Source organism: Mustela lutreola, chromosome 11, assembly GCF_030435805.1.
Source record: "Mustela lutreola isolate mMusLut2 chromosome 11, mMusLut2.pri, whole genome shotgun sequence".
Lineage (NCBI taxonomy): Eukaryota > Metazoa > Chordata > Mammalia > Carnivora > Mustelidae > Mustela > Mustela lutreola.
The window spans coordinates 56612635-56632898 of NC_081300.1; the positions used below are offsets into that span (position 1 = coordinate 56612635).

The 20264-nt window shown below is 43.1% G+C and overlaps 1 protein-coding gene and 1 long non-coding RNA gene across 9 annotated transcripts in view; both read left to right on the top strand.

Moving 5' to 3' along the window:
• PTPRM (protein tyrosine phosphatase receptor type M) overlaps window positions 1-20264 on the top strand; it is a 787430-nt gene that overhangs the window by 26776 nt on the left and 740390 nt on the right. The window lies entirely within an intron of this gene.
• On the top strand, window positions 464-1468 carry LOC131811165 (uncharacterized). The gene is made up of 2 exons (XR_009345835.1): window positions 464-578; window positions 817-1468. It is a non-coding gene; the product is annotated as an uncharacterized LOC131811165 (long non-coding RNA).

Below are 20264 nucleotides of genomic sequence, written 5' to 3' on the forward strand. Positions count from 1 at the left end.
AATTAAGGGAAGGAACATCAGCTCATGATAGAGTCATCTTAGGAGAAGGCAGCCTTGCAACACCCCCCCTTCCTCGGGGGGATGTCAAATACATTTTATACATTCTCAGGTGTTTAAGTTAGTGGAAGAAAGTGGTGGGAGAGAGACTTCAATAACAATGTTGCTCCATCCGGGGTTTTAATATGTTTGCTGTCAGGAACAGATGGAGATCTTCCCCTGGGTTACGTAATGACTACTTCTGGCCCTGTATTTAGGTTTTTGTCCTGTTGTTTGTTTGTTTTAAGATTTTATTTATTTATTTGACAGAGAGAGATCACAAGTAGGCAGAGAGGCAGGCAGAGAGAGAGGAGGAAGCAGGCTCCCCGCTGAGCAGAGAGCCCGATGCGGGACTCGATCCCAGGACCCTGAGATCATGACCTGAGCCGAAGGCAGCGGCTTAACCCACTGAGCCACCCAGGCGCCCCGAATCTGGGATTCTTAATGCCTGTGCCCCATCTGGCCTGGAACAAGAGAGGAGTGTGCTTCTTTGATGAAACTAATCTAACTCCTGAGAAAACTTGAGACCTAATTATCCTTAGGTTTTTTTTTTTTTTTTTTTTTTTTTTTTTTTTTTTTTTTTTTTAAAGATTTTATTTATTTATTTGACAGAGAGAAATCACAAGTACACTGAGAGGCAGGCAGAGAGAGAGAGAAGGAAGCAGGCTCCCTGCTGAGCAGAGAGCCCGATGCGGGACTCGATCCCAGGACCCTGAGATCATGACCTGAGCCGAAGGCAGCGGCTTAACCCACTGAGCCACCCAGGCGCCCTATCCTTAGGTTTTAATGAGCAATCTCTTAGTCTTTTCACACCCAGAACTCTGTTACTTTTACTTACCCATCTTTTTAGTCTGAGTGCTAATACTGGGCTAGGTGGTGGGGATCAAGGGGAGAGCAAACAGGCCTGGTCTTGTCCTCATGGGCTTGCACTTCAGTGGAGGGGGCGAACAAGTACAGGTCAAATGACATAGAAAGATGATTGCTACAGAGAAAGTCTCTTGGTAAACTGAGAACTTATATAATAGGGAAGGGTTGAGCTAATCAGGGAAGGCTTCCTTGAAGAAGTGATTTTTGGAGTGATCATTCTTGTTGCCATAATGAGGATGTATCAGAGAAAACATCACAGAAGAATTTTCCCCAGTTGTCTGTCTGATAGAGACTAGGAGAATAAATACTCCTGTGTTAAGATGTCAAAATCAATTTTTTACTTTTAAAGGATTAAAGATATTGAAATGGAGACCCAAAAGTGAACAAAGCAAATTAAGATGTAATAAATTAATTTTTGAGTTACTTTTTAAAAGTATTGTATTTTCTTTCTAGATTTCCAGTTATTGAATATTTTTTCACTAAATATTTAACCCCAAGTTGGGACTAAATGAATAAACTTCATACTTAAGGTGGGTGAACTTGTTTAAAAAAAAAAAGAAAGAAAGAAAGAAAAAGAAAAAACTGCTAAATGTTGCTCACTTAAAATCCCATTTGCCAGTTTTATTTATTTTTTTAAAGATTTTTTTTTTTGAATTTATTTATTTGATAGACAGAGATCACAAGTAGGCAGAGAGAGAATAGGGAAGCAGGCTCCCTGCTGAGCAGAGAGCCTGATGCAGGGCTCGATCCTGAGCCACCCAGGTGCCCCCATTTGCCAGTTTCAATAAATCACCCAAGTTCTCTTTAGTGGTAACCGCTAGATTGTGTTTTTTTTTTTTTTCTATCCATATGCTTTTTTGAAGGTGTTATATCCTCTCCCCAATTAAGTAGGAGGGTGCTCCTTAATCATTCCAGTGAAGATTTTTGCCATGCAGGTTGTTTACTTTATAATTAAATTAATTGTTTTTAATTAAACATGATCACTCTGTGGCTCTGATGCCTAGAATAGTGTGTGGTACCTCTAAGCTATTCATTTCTTCAAAAAATGAATAAGTATCATAAGTTAAAGCATTGTGTAGCTTACCTGTTACCTTAAAATGTCTTTAGTGGAAACTAAAGATGTAGATGTAGGTAACTTTTAAGTGAATATGGACATATATTTTGAATTCACATCTTCTAGTAATAGTCTAGTAGAAACATTTCTTTACAGTTAGCTTAGTTCTTTACTTTTTATATATTGTGTAGTTTCTTTTCCCTTAAACTCTTTTTTGTTAAAAATGTTTTTTTTTTTTTCATACAGCAAGTTTGGAAAACAGGAAAAATATAAAGAAGAAAAGAGTTTATAATGCTGCCCTTCATTATTACTATATTTCAATATATTTTCTGTTTGTGCAATTCATGTGTGTGTTTTAAAAAATTAAAGTCATATGTATATAATTCTTTTTCTTTAAATAAATTAGTCTTAAATTGTAGCCTTAACTTAACCTTAAAAGATCTTAAACTGTACTTTTCTATATCTTTAAAACGGAAGAATACATCTGATAGCATATTTCCTTGGCTGCATAATGCTACTGGCTATAGAAGAACATGCTTGTCATGCATCTTTTTGTGAGCTGGATATTGTTTCCAAGCGATGGCTGTTACACAAAATGCTGAATTGTGCTGTGATTAACAGTTTTCTATACACATCAACTTTTTGCAGATGCCTTATTATTTACATAGAATAATCACCATATATGTTTCCATGGATTTCTGACAAACTGCCCTCCAGAAAGGTTGAATCCATCCCTATTCACACCCCCAAAACACACCAGTAGTATTTCAGTCTTTGCTAAATTGTTTGATAAAAGACAGAGTTCCTTGGAAATGTATTGAAAAAAAATGAAAAAGGATTGGCCCTTTGTATTTATTGATTGACTTGTCCTTTGCTTTTTTTCTATGGGAGTCATCATCTTACTTATTGTTTTGTTAAAATTCTTTGTAGGAATATCATTTACCTTTCTCTACAAAGTAGAGTTAACCCTTGAACAGTACAGTTTTGAGCTATGCAGGGCTATTTACATGCGGAGTTTTTCAGTGAATACAGTTCAGTACTGTAAATGAATTTTCTATTCCTTATGATTTTCTTATTAACATTTTCTTTTCTCTAACCCATTTTCTTGTAAGAATATGGTAGAGAACACATATAACACACAATATCTGTTAATCGAATCTTTATGTTATCAGTAAGGCTTCTGGTCAAGTAGGCTATTAGTAGTAAAATTTTTGGGAAGTCAAAAGTTATACATGATTTTTGAATAGTGTGTGTGGGTGGTCAGTGTCAGTACCCCAACTCCTGTGTTATTAAAGGGCCAACTGCATCTTCCCCTATTTTTTTCATTTATCTCTTAATTCCCCCAATTTTTCTTAACATAGAGAAATTCAGCTGTGTGCATGTGCGGTTAAGCGGGGATGGAGAACTGCTTTGTGGTCAGCGGTATAGGCCTTGGGTCACTGATGGAGAGGTGCCAGGTGGGCTGGCAGAAAGCAGTCTTTTCCTTTCTTGGCCATTTGCTCTGTCTCAGATATGGATGTTAATAATTTCTTCATCTATCCTCTGAATGTTGCAATTGGAGGTAATTTTTGTCACAAATGGGCAGACTGTTGACTTACTCTAGTTTAGTAGTAGCCTTTTTCTTTTTTTTTTGGTGGGAAAAGGCAAGTAGAATGAAATTAGACACAGAGAACTAGCCACTGTCATAACCCAGAGGGCAGCTGAGGTTTCTTAGAAAGTTATTTTTTTGTGTTCAAGTTTCTGGGCTCCTCTCCTAATCTGTTCTCCGCTCGATGGCTGCACTGGTCAGGCAGGAAGTGGAGGACAGTCAGAGTGGGTATGTCCTGTGGACCAAGATGATGCACAATTCAAGTTTCTAGTATTAGCCTGTATTACAGATTTTCTGTAAAATGCTACTTTAGATGTATGTGAGCACTAGATTTTCTGCAGAGATTTCAGAGACCACACTATTTGAAAAAGAATGAACATTTACAAAGAATAAAAATGTGACAGTAGGGGAAAGATTCTTCCCTAAAACCATCAAGATATGGGCCGTTTCGGATTATGTGTCAGAACATTTGTAAAGAACACACATTAGTATTAGCGAACACTGAAATGTTCAAATCTGTAACAACATAGTGCATTTCCCAAAATGGGATGTTTTGCATTTTCAAAAATGGCCTTTCTAGAAAGCGCCCTTTTGAAATTAATGAGGAGTTTTAGATACAACATTAGATTCTTCAATAAAACAAAGGCTGGTATTTTAAGAAATTCTGCTTACATAAAACTAAAATAAAATGAAAACCTTTTGAAGTTAATCAGAATACATATTTTCTGGCATTTCTTGTATCTGAGCCCAGAATTACCCAGAAAAACCTTTGGTTTCTCAAGACTCAATATGTTTACTAACAACAGCTACGTAGTATCTTCTAGTAAACAGTGTGGTCCACAATTATGATCCTATGTTTAACGAACTGAAATCTCAGTTAAGTGCTTGTGGTTCTATTTGAACTTACACATATTCTCATAGGAATGTACATGAAGCATAGCTTGGAGGCTAAGATAAATTAATGTGGTACTTATTAAATTCTGTCTACTGAACATGAATACATGTGTTTATGGATCATCTACTATTGCTCAAGTTAGTGCTTAGTTCTCTGGGGTGAGGCAGGAGAAATTAGGTACTCAGAATTTTCTAGAATTAAGTAACATTATCTTTTAAGCAGATACAAAATAGTGCTAATCTTGTGTCCTTTTATAACAGGGCTGCCAAACTTTGTTGAGCTTTGTTGTGTTGATGGCATTGTTGATGTCAGCACTTTCTTGGGAGAAGTGTTTTTTGCTTATTCAACTTTTGCCTCATGTTAGGTTTTTTCTGCTAAACATTGCTGTTATCTTAGTGTTTGCTTTTTGTTGAATGGATCTTTGGCCTGAGAGTCCCAATTCTGAATCTTTTGTTTTTTGTTTTGTTTTAAAGCAACATAGAAGAGTAAGCAAGCAACTGTGTGTCTCTTGGTCCAGTAGCCTATTTACTATGATTTATACCCACTTACTTAGCAATAAAGTCTCATTCCTAAAGGATATAAACTTTGTATTCCTTGTAGGAACTCTTGAATTGTTGGAACTCTGTGAATGTTAAGGTGTTGTCAAGTTTCAGACCAAATAAAAATACCCTGTCTCATTATTTCGCCATTCCAAAACCCAGTGGCCTTCAGTGGCTTGAGTAGTTCAGTCAAATGTTGAGAATTTCTTGGCCACAGTGTATTTTGGAGGAGTTTAACTCAGTTATTGTTGAGGGAGGTCATTCTTCAGCCACTACTAAGCTTTATAAGTACATTTTTATTAAGAGCTGTTAAAGAAAAAGGAACTTTAATGTCTTGATTAGAAAATAAGATGTACTCATTATGCTTTGTTTTGAGATATGGCTAAAGTACATATTTTTAATTGCCACAGGGCAGTATTCAAACTTGAAATAAAAAATGGCTCTACTCTTAGATTGGATTTGTAATTAAGAGCTGAACTGCTATATTGAGAGCATAGATTGTACTAGGAGAATTCATGTAAGCCTACTTAGTCTCAAATGATTCTGCAATTTGTACAATTGCAAGTTTAATAAGTACTCTGTAGAAATTCCACTGTCTAGTCAGGGCCCTCCCATCTTTTGCCTGGACCATTGCTACAATGTTCCCATTTGCCACAGCTGAGTTTCTCCACCCCTAGGGTTCACAATGTCATCTGGTGGGGGGTGGGGTTGCTAAGGCACCAGGGAGGGCTGGGCCACGCTGAACAGTTTGGATTCAGGAGCTTGGAACGGGACCTAGGAAAATCTAGAATTTTAAAAAAAGCATCTCAGGTGCTCGTAAAGCCCCCCTCAGCGAAAGCAAAGGCCTTTTTGTGGTGCAAGGCTGATTTTGTCTCCTTTCCCATCACACTTGGTGCATGTCGTGGGGCACTCCGAAAGATGGCTGAGCTGGTCCCGAGGCGCGCTTGGCATTTACCTGCCAGCCTGTCCTCTCGCCCATGTTCTGGTGTGGGGTCCACCCCACCTCCCTCCTGGTGATCTCTTCATCTTCCAAAGTCTAATTTCATGTCACTACTTCTCTGTACTATACTTTTTGCCCATAGCACACCCTACTTTGGTGTGATGTCAGTTGTCCTCTTATCTGTGTTCACAGTATGCTTTAGCCAAGTCCCCTGTCCTCCTTCACAATTGTCACAGTGGCTAGAAGCAAGACTCTGGAGCTTGAGCACCTGGGTTTAAAACCCGGCTCTTCCATCTCGCTGTGTGATGAAGGGTAAGTTACTTAACCTCTCTGGCCCTCAGATTCCTCAAGTGCAAAGGGGGAGAATAGTGGCCACCTCACTGTCTGTGGCAAGGATGGAATGAAATAATAAATATGTAGGACTCAGGGCATGGACTGTTAAGTGAGAAGCCTGCAGCGAAGGTCAGACATTGTCTTCATGATTTCCTCTAATATTATCATTATCATCCTATAGAGGCTCCCCTGAGTCCAGACACCTGGAGGGCAGGAATCTTATCTTCCCTTCCATTTCCAGCAGCTAACACATCACTCCCTCTGACTACCCTGCAAATGTTGATGGCATTGAATTGAATTGACTTTGCTTGCAAATACACTTTCTGCCTTCTGATGTTGCCAGTTCTCAGCCTTTTGTGGCTACAGAACATTCATGACCCCTCGGATCCTCCCTGCAGGACAATTCCTTCCCTTGTTCCTAAAGCAGTGTTCATGCCAGGCCCTGCCCTGCCTCTGGGTCCTCACAAGCCACAGGGAGGAGCACCTTTGGCAGGGGGGGCTGGCTCAGCACACTGCGAGCACCCAGGATGCTCCTCCTGATCTCCTGACAGGTGCTGGCAGCTTCCACGAGCTGCACTTGACCCTCTGGGGCCTCCTGGTGCTGCCTAGGAGGAAACTGCTTCTTCATCTGCAATGAGTGCTTCTTGCCTGGGAACAAGCTCAGCCCAGAAACCAGAGCCTGCCTGCACATCTGGGAGCAGTAGCCATGGTCCCCAGGAGGAGAGTCCTTAAAGACTATGTTGGCATCGACAGAGCCTCCGCTCCTGAGTTACATGGTTCTGCCCTACAAGGGAACAGGTGTCACATCCCTACCTCTTAGAAGAGAATAAACTGGCTGAAGTGTCCAGATGCCCGTTTTCCAAAAATACACAGTTTCTAAATACTTTCCCAGGTCTCAGGACCACATTTCAATCAGCTTTTCCTCCCGCGGAGCATTTTCTGCAAGAGGTAGACTCCTAACTCTGGAAATTTCTCTTCCCCTTTTTATTTCTTGCTTGACAAAGCGCTGCCTTTTCTCGGGTGTGTTAGCTTCCTGAGACTGCTGTAACAAATTCCCACAGATCTGGTGATTTGAAGCAACAAAAACTTATTCTCTCAGTTCCGGAGGCCAGAGGTCTGAATTCAAGGTGGCTACCTGAATTCGGCAGGGTCACACTCCTTCCAGAAGTCCTGGGGGACAGGCCATTCCTCCCCTTTCCCTGGTGCTAGGGCCATCCCTGGCTTGCAGCCACATCACTCCACTCCCTACCTCCCCTTCACCTGGCCTTCTCCTCCTGTTTCTTTTCCTTGGCAAGTCTCTTTTAAGGACCCTTGTTACTGGATTTGGGGTCCACCCTGAATACTCCAGGATTATGTTCTTATCTCAGGATCCTTAATTGTATCTGAAAAGACCCCCCCCCCTTTTTTTTTTCAAGTAAGGTAGTATTTATGAGTTCCAGGCATTATGACTTGCTATCTTCAGGTGGCTGTTACTCAACCCACTGCATACAGGTAAACATTTACATGATCACATGTTGCTGCATTGTACCGATTTCATAAGCTATTTGTGCTGGTTAATTTTAAGGCAGTCTGGTTGCTGCCCAGAATTTTTCATATTTGAGGGAGAGAGAATAATGACAATTACAGAAACAGCCTAGTTTTTGAGCCCTTGCTGTGTGCTAAGTACCATGATATGTGCAGCTCACACCGCCCTCCCTGTTTTCCTGATGAGGTGACTGTTGCATGGGACATTTCAGGAACTTGCTAAGGTCTGCTTATCTCCTTGGTGGCCGAAGCAGCAGGGCACTCCTGGTGGCCACCTTCAGTGTCTGTGCTTGGAAAGACTGTCAGAGCTGCAGAGGGGTGGCTGCCAGTCAGGGTTAGGATCAGCACTAATATAGTGGTAAGACCAGGGGCATGTTACTTCATGTCTGTAAACTTGATTTTCAGTCTTGCTCAGGAAAAGGACTTTATTTTTTATTTATTTAAGATTTTATTTATCTATTTGACAGAAGAGCAAGCATAAGCAAGGGGAGCAGCAGAGGGAGAGGGAGAAGCAGGCAGGGAGCCTGATGCGGGCCTCGATCCCAGGACCCTGAAATCATGACCTGAGCTGAAGGTAGACACTTAACTGAGTGAGCCACACAGGCGCCTCTAGTAAAAGGATTTTTTAAAGAGGGTATTAGTAAGGAGGGAAAAACCGAAAGAAAGCCAATGAGAAGCTCTGGAGAAAGGCTTTGTTGGGTTAGATGTTTGGGTTATCTGGGAAATATCTACACAAAGCACTGTATAAACTGTTAAGCCCTGTATGAAAATGTTAACTGATATTGTTACTAAGTTAACCCCATATCTCCTTGTACTATGACTTTGATACCTTAAAATAAACTTGATGGAATAAAAAAAAATGCTTGTTAATGCTTCAGTGAGTTTAAATATGTCAATATTTGACATGAGAAGATGATAAGTCATGAAAATTTTAAATAATAATAAATAATAAATATTAAATAAATATATATTAAATAAATAAAAATATTTGGAATGATTTTTATAATCTTTGTTAAGAATTAGCCTTTAACTTTATGATTAAAGAAATAATTGGAGTTTTTTTGACTGTGGAATTTATTTTGTTGTGGTCCACTGCAAAACTCCAGAAATACGTTCTTGCACCTCCACCTGTAGGAGAGAATCTTTTTTTTTTTTTTAAGATTTAATTTATTTATTTAACAGAAAGAGAGCACGCACGCACGCGCACATGCACAAGCAGGGGGAGCAGCAGAGGGAGAGGGGGAGGAAGAAGCGGGCTCTCCCTTGAGCAGGAAGCACAATGCAGAACTCGATCCCAGGACCCTGGGATTTTAAACCAAGCCAAGGCACACACTCAGCCTGCTAAGCCACTCAGGCACCCCTAGGAGAATCATTTGCATCTTTCTGGACATGTCTGATTTGGATGTTAAACTAACCTTTGCCTCAGGTTCCTGCCTGTTAAAAGCCACCAGGCCTCAGCCTGTCTGGCATTGGCGTTTGCTCCTAACCTTGCTGGGGGTCTGGGAGATCAATGTGTATTTGGGCGCCGTCTGCAAGGAGAGTGTGGTGGGCAGGTCCCGAGCCGGGCAGAGCCTCCTGTCTCCCTCTCCCTCTGTGCTTGGTTGTAGGGTGGTCTGTTTGAGGCCTGCTCATTCTCTCTGTTCCTCCAGCCCTGTGTCTTTCTCCGGCCCGTTGGTAGCTTTGGCTTTAAAATGGACAAACCTCCTGCTCGTCTGGTTCAGAATTAGTGATTTTTATCCTTGAAGGGATCTTGCTGTGAAACACACAGTAGCCTGTTGAGTCTCTGCTAAGCCCGTGGGCTCACAATGGAGCATTGATCCCCGGGGCTGAGTGGCACTCGGACTCGCACAGCTCAGCGGGAGCTTTGTCAGAAAGCACTCCCCAGTGGGTGTTTGGATCGGACACGTTGGCTTTTGTTTATAGCTAAAGCAGGGGCTTGCTTCCCCTTCATCTCCATTCTCTATAATGCAGTGGTTAGCTGCCTTATAGACTTCGGATGCTGACGTCATCATTTATGAAATCATCACATTCCATCAGGGGTGTGAGTTCTTTCCTCCTCTAAGAAGTGATTTTTGGTTGATATATTGATCTGTGTCATTACTGTGCATTGACCCTGATCCATTTATTCTCTTTTTTGAGATTACTAAAATTGCTTCTCTCTTGGCGAGACCGAAAAATGATCCAGGTTGCAAATGAGTTGTTCCAATTCTTTTCGTGCCGAGCGAGTCTCCGTGCTAAATTTGGGACCTCAGGAGACAGATTTAGGATCCAGAGAGTTAAAAGTGAGACATGGTGGCTGCCTGGCCACAGGCCAGATGCTGGGAGGTAAGGCAGAAGGTTCCTGGAGGGGTTTGGATGCAGCCGCTGCTCTGTTAAACTGAAACGGAATAGGGCAGAACAAAACAAAACAACCTCATCTGATTCAAGTGGAATCTGTGCTAGAATCTAGAAAAACAAGATTCTCTGGTGTGGGAAATCCTGCCGAGTACCTGGCTTTAGTGGGTGACACCTGGAAATACTCATTCCAATTCAGATTAGTCTGAAGTAGGCTCCTTAGGGGCGACGGGGGTGGGGGGTAGGGGGGAGGATTTGCAGTGCTGTTTGTTTCAGGAACATGAAGTATTGATGTGATACCCTGGTGTAGGAATATTGAAGGAGTGTGTGCACTCAGGGGGAAGAAATAAAAGGACTTTAAACTTTTATTTTGACATCTCCGTTCTGTGAAATACATGGTGTAGAAGTAACGTAAATGAAGATAGAAGCGGGGGAAGGTTTGGTGCCAAAAAGACTCCAAGGTGTCCCATTCACCTGGTGCCCCGTGCATTTCCATGGGACTGTCAGAGCAAGCTCAGAGAGCAGGCCCGGTTTCCTGCAGCTGGAGTTGGAAGAATGCGATTTCTTCCAATGTAGTTTTGGTTGGAATGATAAAAATGGCCCTAATGTTCTCATACTTCGCAGTGGTATTACTCAATAATACACATTACACAGGAACGTTCAGTTTTCAGTTTTCAATTTACATTCTATTAAAGCTTTCCTAGGCCCTGAGGATAGAGTTTTGCCTTTTTTCTTTCGGGGCTGACACTTTGGTACAATTGGGAATACTGAGAAGAACTTCCAGTGCAACACATAGGAATTTTTAATATGATCAGCTAAGTCATTTTTACTCACTCGTCTATTAAGAGGTATTATATAGCCAAAAGGTTTGTGCTTCTGTGAAATTTCATTGAGAATGTCTCAAAAATTAGCTATATTCATCACCTTGTTTTATTTTTTAGAAATCAGCAAAAATGTCACCCATCCCACCCTCCCCAAGTACCTTTTTCTGGTAGTATGCTTCACAGCAAAAAGTTTTAGGAAAGAGAACATGTTCTCGTTCATAGCACATCAACATTCTTTTCTCCAGCAGAATTACAAGGGAGGCAAGGTGAAAATCAGCTTGTCTTTTCAAGACTTTGGATCAAGCCGAATCTTGGCGGTTATTTTAAGGATTGGTTCCCTGGTTACTTTGTGGCGTTGAACTGTGTGGACCACGTTGAGGCTGATGACGCCCATCTCATTCTGATGTTACCTCTTCCGACGGCTTCAGTTTTGCCTAGGTTGTGGTGTATGGGCATTCGTGTATCAACTTGGAGGTCTGTGGCAGTGATTTGGGGAGGAGTCTGCTGTGTTGCCAGCCCAGCCCACCCTCTCCAGCTCTCCAAAGACTACCTGGGCACAGAGAGATGATGTGGGGTTAGTCGGGGTGTTGGGGTGTCTGGTTCTCCTTCTAGGATAAGCCTATGAAGAACAGAATAGATAGAAAGAGGCTATGATTTGGAACCAGAGAAGTGTTTCTGGGGATGAGCAAGGAAGGCCTGGGAAATAAAGGAAGGCAGAAAGTGCTTCTAGAACTGCCCGCCTCCCCCCAGTCATTCCCTTCACCTGTCCTCTTGATGGAGCAAGGCAGAAGGGGGGAGGGGCCCTTAGCTCCTTCCATGTCTGCAGGGTGGCTTCCTTGCCACCTGCTACATACCCTCGCTACCTACCTACCCTTGTTGCTGCATAGCTACCTGCTCTCTCTCTAGACCAAAGACTGAGGATGTCATGGCCTGCTTTGGGTGTTTTGGAGAAGACCCTTCTGGCCCATGGCATTGAGGATAGAGAATTCAGTGCTTGCCATTCCTAGTTTCCTGCAGGTAGGTGATTTAGGGTGCTTTTTGAGTCCAGAAAGAAGAGGCACTCTCACCACAGCTGCTTCAGGATCCATCGTCCTCCTTCTCGGAAGGACACAGATCAGCCTCAGGCTCTGAGCTTGCTTTGGTGGCCACTAGATGTGGGGGAGGTATCGTGAATATTGCTCTTCATTCTACACCTCCCCCAGGTCACATGTGGAGATGAAGTGCTTCATGTCCTGGGGTCTGCTTCCAAAGCCAGGAGAGAGGGTAAACATTTTTCATTTTTTTCCCCCATGGCTGGTTTGAATTGTTGAGTTCATCCAAGGGTTATGCTTCTTCTGTATCCTGGATGCACACAGTACCTCCTACTACGTGTTAGCGGAACGTGCTGGTGTTTCACAGGACTGACTTGCAGAAATGAGCAAGGTAGCTCTACTTACCTGGCTTGTTTTTATTGGTTTAGAGCAAGAACTGGCTATTTGGGTTCTCCTGTCTTTATCATTCTAATTCCTAAGAAGCTCCCTTGTTAGTCTCAGATTCTGGATTCCCTCCAAAGCAGATTTTTTTCTGACCTTGGCCTTGGTGTATCTACATAACTCTCTTTCCCACCTTTGGATTGAAGCTGCTCTCCTGAAGGTCCCTTTACCTGCTAGCTTCTCTGGTGGTTCTCTGAATTCTACTTCCAATCTGTCACTGACCTCCCTTTCTGCTGCTTGCAGACCCTCAGTTGCCTAACCTTGGGGGTGCCTAACCTTGGGTGTTCCTAACTGCCATCTGGAATATTCCACTTGGACTGGACCACTGGCCTGTGGCAGGTGGAGGAGGAGCTGGGTGTGTGCCAGCCCTTGGTGTAATGTTGTACAGGTGCTACCTCATTAAATGTTCACACTAGCTCCTAAGGAGAGCTGCTGCCATTCCCACCATTGTAGTGAGGCAGAAACTGAGATTCAGAGCTGTAAGAAATGAGGATATCTTACACACATTTCCTACAGAAATTCTCACCGCAGCAGCTGATGCTTCCTTTGCTCATGGCACATGGAAGAGCCTAGAGATGAATTGTGGTGTGTTCTGGGGTGCTAGGCCGTCTCCTCGGGTGCCTTTCCCGCCTGACAGAGGTGGCCTGTCTTGGCATTTAGACCACAGCTTACACTCCCCCTCCAGATTGCTGGATCCCCAAATTATTGTGTGATGACAGGCAAATTACTTAACCTCTCTGTGCCTCACAGTTAGAGATACTGGGGGGGGGGGGCGGTGCACATAGGTGGCTCAGTTGGTTAAGCATCTGACTTTTGATTTTGGCTTTAGGTCCTGATCTCGGGATTGTGAGATGAACCCCGTGTCATGCTTTGTGCCAGGCACAAATATTCCTTCAACAGTGTCCCCCCTCCTGCCCTGGTAGAGGATAGGGCTGTGGGGCCTTCTCTAGGAGAGCCTCTAGGCTGCGAAGTTTCAAGTTGCTGACTGCCTGCTGAATGCTAAGATGTCACTTTCCTAAAATAAGAATCCTGGATGCCATAGGTAAGCTGCCCATTCCTCTCCCTGCAGTCCTCAGAGAGCTGGTCATCCTCTCTACATATAGCAAAGTCCTGTAGATGCCCTACAGTGCCCCCCTACCACCCACGCCAACCACAAACAGGATTTTCTACTGCCCACCGTGTCTGATATTTAATCCTGAACCACTTGAGTAGGGAGAGTGGGTGCAGCTCAGTCGTTGGCTTATCGCCCTTGTTAGCTTACCAGCTGCCCATGTCCTGGCCTTTTAGGGATCTTGGACCCTCTTGCTCTGCAGGATCTCTCTCCCACCTGTTCCAGTAATGAATGAAACCATCAAGCCTTCCATTCCCTAGAGAAGAGGATCCCAAGGCCAGAGCTCCTGAGAAAGGCATCACATCCACTGATATTTGCTTCAAAGGAATGAACATCCCCTTTGCTTCTGAGTAGGCTTTTTTAGAGATGGCCAGATAGAAGGACCATAACACTGAGACGAAATGGCAGTGAGCAGGCAGGCATGGTCTGGAGAATGGAAGAGTAGTTTTTCCTGATTCAAGTTCTATTTCAGGCTGGCGTGCTTCTGCACACTCCTGACATCACACCCATCTCCATACAGCTTGTTCAGGGTAAGAAAGGTTTCTACTAATTTTTTACATTCCATTTTAATGAAAAATTTCAGGGTTCTTGGTAAAAGAGACTCTTGTCGATCTGTGAGATTACATTAAGAAACCGCTCTATTGGTTATCTGATATTTTCCCCCATTGAAACTCCACACTGATCTGTGGAATTAATGTCTGTGATCTTCTGAGGTCTCTAAAAGGAAAATGGGAAGGAGCTGGCTCTTTTGTCATCCCTGATTAGGTGACTGAAGTTGGTGTGTGGTCTTTGGAGTTCCAATTTCCTTTGAATTTTCCATTTAATGGCCTAAGCCTTGGGAACAAAGCCCCAAATCTTCCCATGTAGGGCTGCTTCTAGTTTTTTTGGCCCATTCTTGAGCCATGAAGATTTGGAGATGAGTTGAGCTGCCTTTAGCTGTCTTGCAAGAGGTGAAAAACTGTAGTAGAATTGTATGCCCTGAAACAGCTTTGAGAACTTTGAGATGAACTCTCTTGGGAGACTGGGGTAGGGGTGTGGGAGCTGGGGGCAGTCTGATTAAAGAGTAGCCTCTCCCAGTTAGAACAGATGTAAGAAGCAAAGAGCAACTCCTGCAACATCTGGAAAACTCTGTAGTGCTTCCTAGACCCCATGTACCCCAGGAAGTCAGCAATGTGGGCGGATGTCAAGGTTAGCAGTCTGGGGTGTCCTTTGTCATTCCTGTTCTCTCCCCCAGGGTATGTTTATGCTATTATTAAATGATTACACATACTTGTTCGTTCCCTCTTAGTGTATATTTTCTGGCCAATGTCATTTAAAGCTAAAAATAATTCCGTAGTCCTTAGAGTTCTTGAGATTTTTCTGAACTGGTCTTTCTTCCGCGGTTTTGGTCTTCTGGAATTGTAGTGAATGTTGACCTCCCACTCTTTTTCCCCTTGTTCCGTAATGATGGGAGATTCTTGATGATGAATCAAATTCTCCACTCACTAGGAAGCCACAGCCTGTGCGGGGACCAGTGCACAGGTAGGTCCTGGGAGAAGCGTGGGCTTGGAGACAGGCCTCGGTGTTCTGCTCTGACTGCTGCTATTGGCTGCCTATTTACTTTGGGCTACTGTATCCGCTTGCACAGACTCAAATTCCTTCCCTTGGAAATGACATTGTGGGATAGCGGTGCAGTCCGAGAAACTGCCCCTCCCCTTCCAATAGCAGGGAAAGTCTTATCTTCAAATGGTTTTCTATGGAACCTCAGTTTAGAAAAGGTATATATGTGAAGCTGAGAGCCGTTCCGTTTCTCCTTCCCTCAGTTCCTAGTGTGGTTCCCCAGCTTCCCCTCCAGTTGAGGAAAAAAACCCCAAATCTTTGATCTTTTGGAATTAGAAGACCTCCTCCAAGCCCCCGGGGGATTTCTGGGATTTCTGATTATTTCCCAATTGTGGCTGTTAATCTTAAGTTAGGGAGAATATTTCCTCAGAAGTAAAAAGGTATGGGGCACCTGGGTGGCACTGTGGGTTAAGCCTCTACCTTCGGCTCAGGTCATGATCCCAGGATCCTCTGCTCAGCAGGGAGCCTGCTTCCTCCAATCTCTCTCTGCCTGCCTCTCTGCCTACTTGTGATCTCTATCAAATAAATAAATAAAATCTTTTTAAAAAAGTAAAAAGGTAGTTCCAGTGCATTTCTAATGGTTTAGGGGAAACTGGTCTTGCCAGACAGTGAGAATTTTACTAATGATGATGGCTAAACAAAGATACTTCCCATATTACTGGTGGGGGAATGATGACGACTTTATTTCCCTGAGGATGCCCCATATAAGTGACTCACACTTCTTTGTTAGTATTGGGGAGTGGGAGACATTTTAATGAAAGTGATAATTACAACATCAACAGGGACACCCGTCAGACAGACATAGGTGTATGTGAAAGACCCAGGATAAATTCTGGTGGGCAGTTGGAAAACTTGATAAGGTAAATGGTCATTTTAGGAAATGTATCACAAAGACTCCTCAATTGAAAAATTTCTTATACTAACCTTGAAATGCAGGCAAACTGATAAAAGCAATTTGTTTGACTGAAATTAGTAGGTTTTCTACAGTTGTCCTGAATGGAGTTCTCAAGTTTGTGTTCCTGTGATAATTCTCAGTTGGTGAAAAGTTGACATGATTTGTAAACTTTATCTTGATGCTTTAAAAGTGTATTTTATCAGTTGTGAAGTGTTTTCCTAGTTTTAAATCAGTATTTCTTAAACCAGGGTTCTCTAGCACCCTTTAGAAGTACATTTCTTTGGGTCTCTGATATCTTCAGAAGATTTTTGAACCTTATTGAAATTTGAGAAACACGGACTTTGAGGGACATCACAGATCGCATGGATTTCTCTCTTACCTATTTGGAATAACATCTTTCTTTCTTTCTTTGTCTCTTTTCTTCAGAAGGGAACGAATGTGCCTTGTGTGTGTGTGTGCGTGCGTGCATGTGTGCCAGAATGGCCTTCTGTATGCCACAGTTTACTTTTTGCTCTCTGTTCTGAAGAAATGTATATAGCTTTACAGTTGAAGAGCTGGTCACATTACAGGTCCCTCTTAGGACACACGATCCTTAGTGCTGCTTGGAAAATCTTCACTGACTCCCTTTTCACTGCATCAGATCATTTATGTCTGGGTTCCGGGCTTTGCATAGACTGATTTCATCTTTCTGGTCCATTGCACCTTCCACTCTGTCCCAGCTTCTCTTAACCATGCTTGTCAGGCCTGTCCCGCAAAATCACCTTGATTCTATCTGCCTTGGAATCTTGGGTCATATTAAACCCCTCATTTAAAGTGTCACTTCCGTCCATCCAAGTCCAACCATTCCTTGATGTTTGCACCAACTCGTGGCTCTGCGGTGAATGGGAGTGAGGCTAGGATGGAATTGTATGTTCACGCCAGGTCATGTCATGCAGAATCGGACATAGGAGGCAGAGACACTCCCGCCACCCTTCTGGTGCCCTCACTCATTTCCATTGTCCCTTTCCCTGTGACCTCAGGGGTGCTCTACTCTTTCTGTGTGGCATGGATAAGGCTGGGTCACCTCAACCAAGCCTGATGAAATAATATGCAACTAGTTAATTGGGGTAACAAAGTAGAATTTACTCAGCTTCAACTGCTAAGTTCCCCTTAAGTGTGTTTGCCTCTGCAGCTACATTCACCCCTCCCCCCGCTGCCAGGTCTCCCCTCAAAGAGAACAGGACCTAGAGAGCCACAGCCATTGCCTTCCCACCTGGCTAAGGAAGATAGCATACTCCCTGAGATGTTACCGTTTCGCTAGTGGTTGCCGCTATAATATTTCTCCTCCTTAGGGGAGCCGTCACCCCAAGTGCATAAGAAAATAGCTTTGCTTATGGCCTCAAATGAAATTTGGGGTTCTCAAACTTGGATCTATAATATAATCTAAATCTGTCTAGTGAATCTGTAGAGTGGATATCTATATAAAAATCTATAAATTAAACGATTAAATCTATACATGTTGGGTCTATAGGTAATCTCTAAGAAAAGCTTGTAATTTAAGGGTTAAACAGTTTAACCCTCAATTATAGATTGTCCTACTTAACTTTTGTTTCATTCAGTAGGCACTCAGTCAGTAAGGCTCATAGCTGCTGCTGACCTCACCTCCTTGTCTTTTTTCCAAGAAGCCAAAACTCCCCTGAGAGCTGGGACTGTATCGCCCATGCAGTTATTGATCAGGAAATAAATGCCTGGTTGCTTTCAGTGCAACAAAGAGGTGACCCGATTTGATTAATCTCCTGGGATAGCAGATTACTGTTGTCAGCCCCAGCAGGGCTAACCCATAATTTTTTCACTCAAACCAGGTAGATAAATTGTAGTGTTGCTTAGGTAGAAAAGGCCCCGTTGAGTGAAAATCAGAATTTTCCCTGGTAGCACTGATAGCTTTATTTGGACTGCTGGTTGGCTGTTGGAAAAAAGAGAAGGCAGCACACACCTGCTTTCGTGGGAGTCTGCTGGATCTGACTTGCCGAGGGGGGCGGGGAGCGTGGATGGAGCACAGCAAAGAACCTCCACCCTCCCTAGAGAAGCTAAGGGTAAGAAGCAGAACCAGACCACATGTGTCCAGTAGATCCAAATCAAACCTACTAATAGTGCAAACGATCGAAGGGTTAGCGTGGAAATTTACTTAAACCGCCAACTCAGCATAAAACAGCACAAACACGAGGCAAACAGGCGTTGCCATAGTAATAAAGTACACACAGGGTAATGAGCCTGTGGGATATGCAAGGCGAGAGTTGGAACACATCTGGAACGCCGGGTTCAGAAGCAGAAAAAGATGCTAGAAGTTTGATTCTGTGTGATCAAAGATCATTTCAAAGCTCAGGAACTGAAGGAATATTAAAGAACCCAGAATGTTCGTGCTGAGGTGATTAGGGCTTCTTGTAAGCTTAGAAGTGGGGAGCGGATGATAAGTGATCCTAAAAAGAGCAAAATAGCTTGTTGTTACTCTGAAGGGTTGTCTTTCTCTTTAGAGAAAATTGGATCACTTATAGGCAATTGAGGCAGTTAATAATCTGAATTTTATCAGACCCAGCCAGATCATCTGGATGAATTTTTCTTGCCTTTCCTGCCTCATGTGGAAGCCTCGTTCAGTGTACCTCCCATTTTTCATTTAGAAATTGTCATCTGCTGTTGACAAACAGATAATCAGCTTGACACGGGATCAATACTGCCTCAGTCGTGTTTATCCCATAACGTGGCTTCTGCACGCATTGGCTGAAAGGATGGTTCTTCACTCCAGGGAACACATAAATAAACTCATTCTAACGACTATTTTTAGAAGTTTATTCAAATTTTTAGGAGGGATGAGCAGTTTTTCACTGTTTCCTACTTCAAGCTGGGATGAGTTGAGGCTTTCACTCTGACCCTACATGTCTGCACACAGTATTATAATAAAATCCAACAAATGGCTTGTTTCTCCATTTTAAAATTTCAGGTTGATGTTCCAAGAGGTTAACATTGAGAATTTTAAGGAAGGTTATCTTCGGAATCCCTTGTTGCTTAACTCTGATAATTTTTCCATTTGGGGAACTGGTTTGATTTTGCTTAAAAAAAAAAAAAACCACCCTCCTCATTTAAATACACTTAATTATAATTTCATTGTAATGATAGAGATAAGGTGGGGAAAATCACCCATGCTCTTATCACTAAATAGGAGTGCAGTAATGGTGAGTTATTTCCATTCTGGTTTTTTTTTTTTTTTTTTTTCCTTTTTTTAGGAGCACAGTTTGTTTCCCATACTCTGTTCTTCCTTTTTATTTGTTGTTTGTGTGCCTATTCGACACTCAGGGAGAGGATGTCCAGTGCACAGAGGTGACCCTGCCCTACAAATTATCTGTGACTTTTCCCTTTACGAATAGAGAGGAGTGACTGGCTTGGTGTGGAGGGTCAGGAGCTGGTACGGGGGAGACAGGCCAGCCCTTCCTCCAATGTCCAATGGTGGGGGTGCCAACAATGTGGGACCACTGGGTACAGGTGGCCCTTCCCAAGGAATCGCCACCGCATGAAGGATGATTTGAAGGAAGGCATTTCGTGGGGCGGTGCTGTTCAGAAATTTGTTTGCATCAAATGATGTTGACTTGTAAACTTTTCACTGTAGGCTAAAACATTACCTGTGTATTGATATTTCCCATACGTGTTTTCTGTGAAAACCTTGGAGCTGCAAAACCTAATTGGCACAGCCAGGCCTCACCATCAAACCAAGCTGGCCGAATCCGACTCAACTCTCTTCAGAAAAGATCTGACCTTGTTTTTCTCGTCATAATACCTCTGTCAGCCTTTTCATGTTTGCATTCTGATTTTGAAATAAAAAGGAAGATGTGGGTGCCTGGGTGGCTCAGTTGGTTAAATGTCTTTGGCTCAGGTCATGATCCTAGGGTCCTGGGATCGAGTCCTGCATCAGGCTCCCTGCTGAGTGGGGAGTCTGCTCCTCCCTTTTCCCCCTGGATCTTGCCCCTGCTTGTGCTCTCTCTCTCATGTGTGCACATGTGCTCTCTCAAATAAATAAATAAAACCTTAAAGAAAGAAAAGGAAGGTGTTTCTGCCCTCTCCAGCTGTCTCTGAAGTTCTCTTTCCTTTGCACTCCAGTGACATCCCACAGAAGGCATAGGGGGCAGTGAGGAAACAGGCACCACTCACTGTGAGAGAAGGGCACACAAGAGTCTATATTGGGTAGGGGTTGGGATGCAGTGAGAGAAGGTGTGAATAGAATGGTG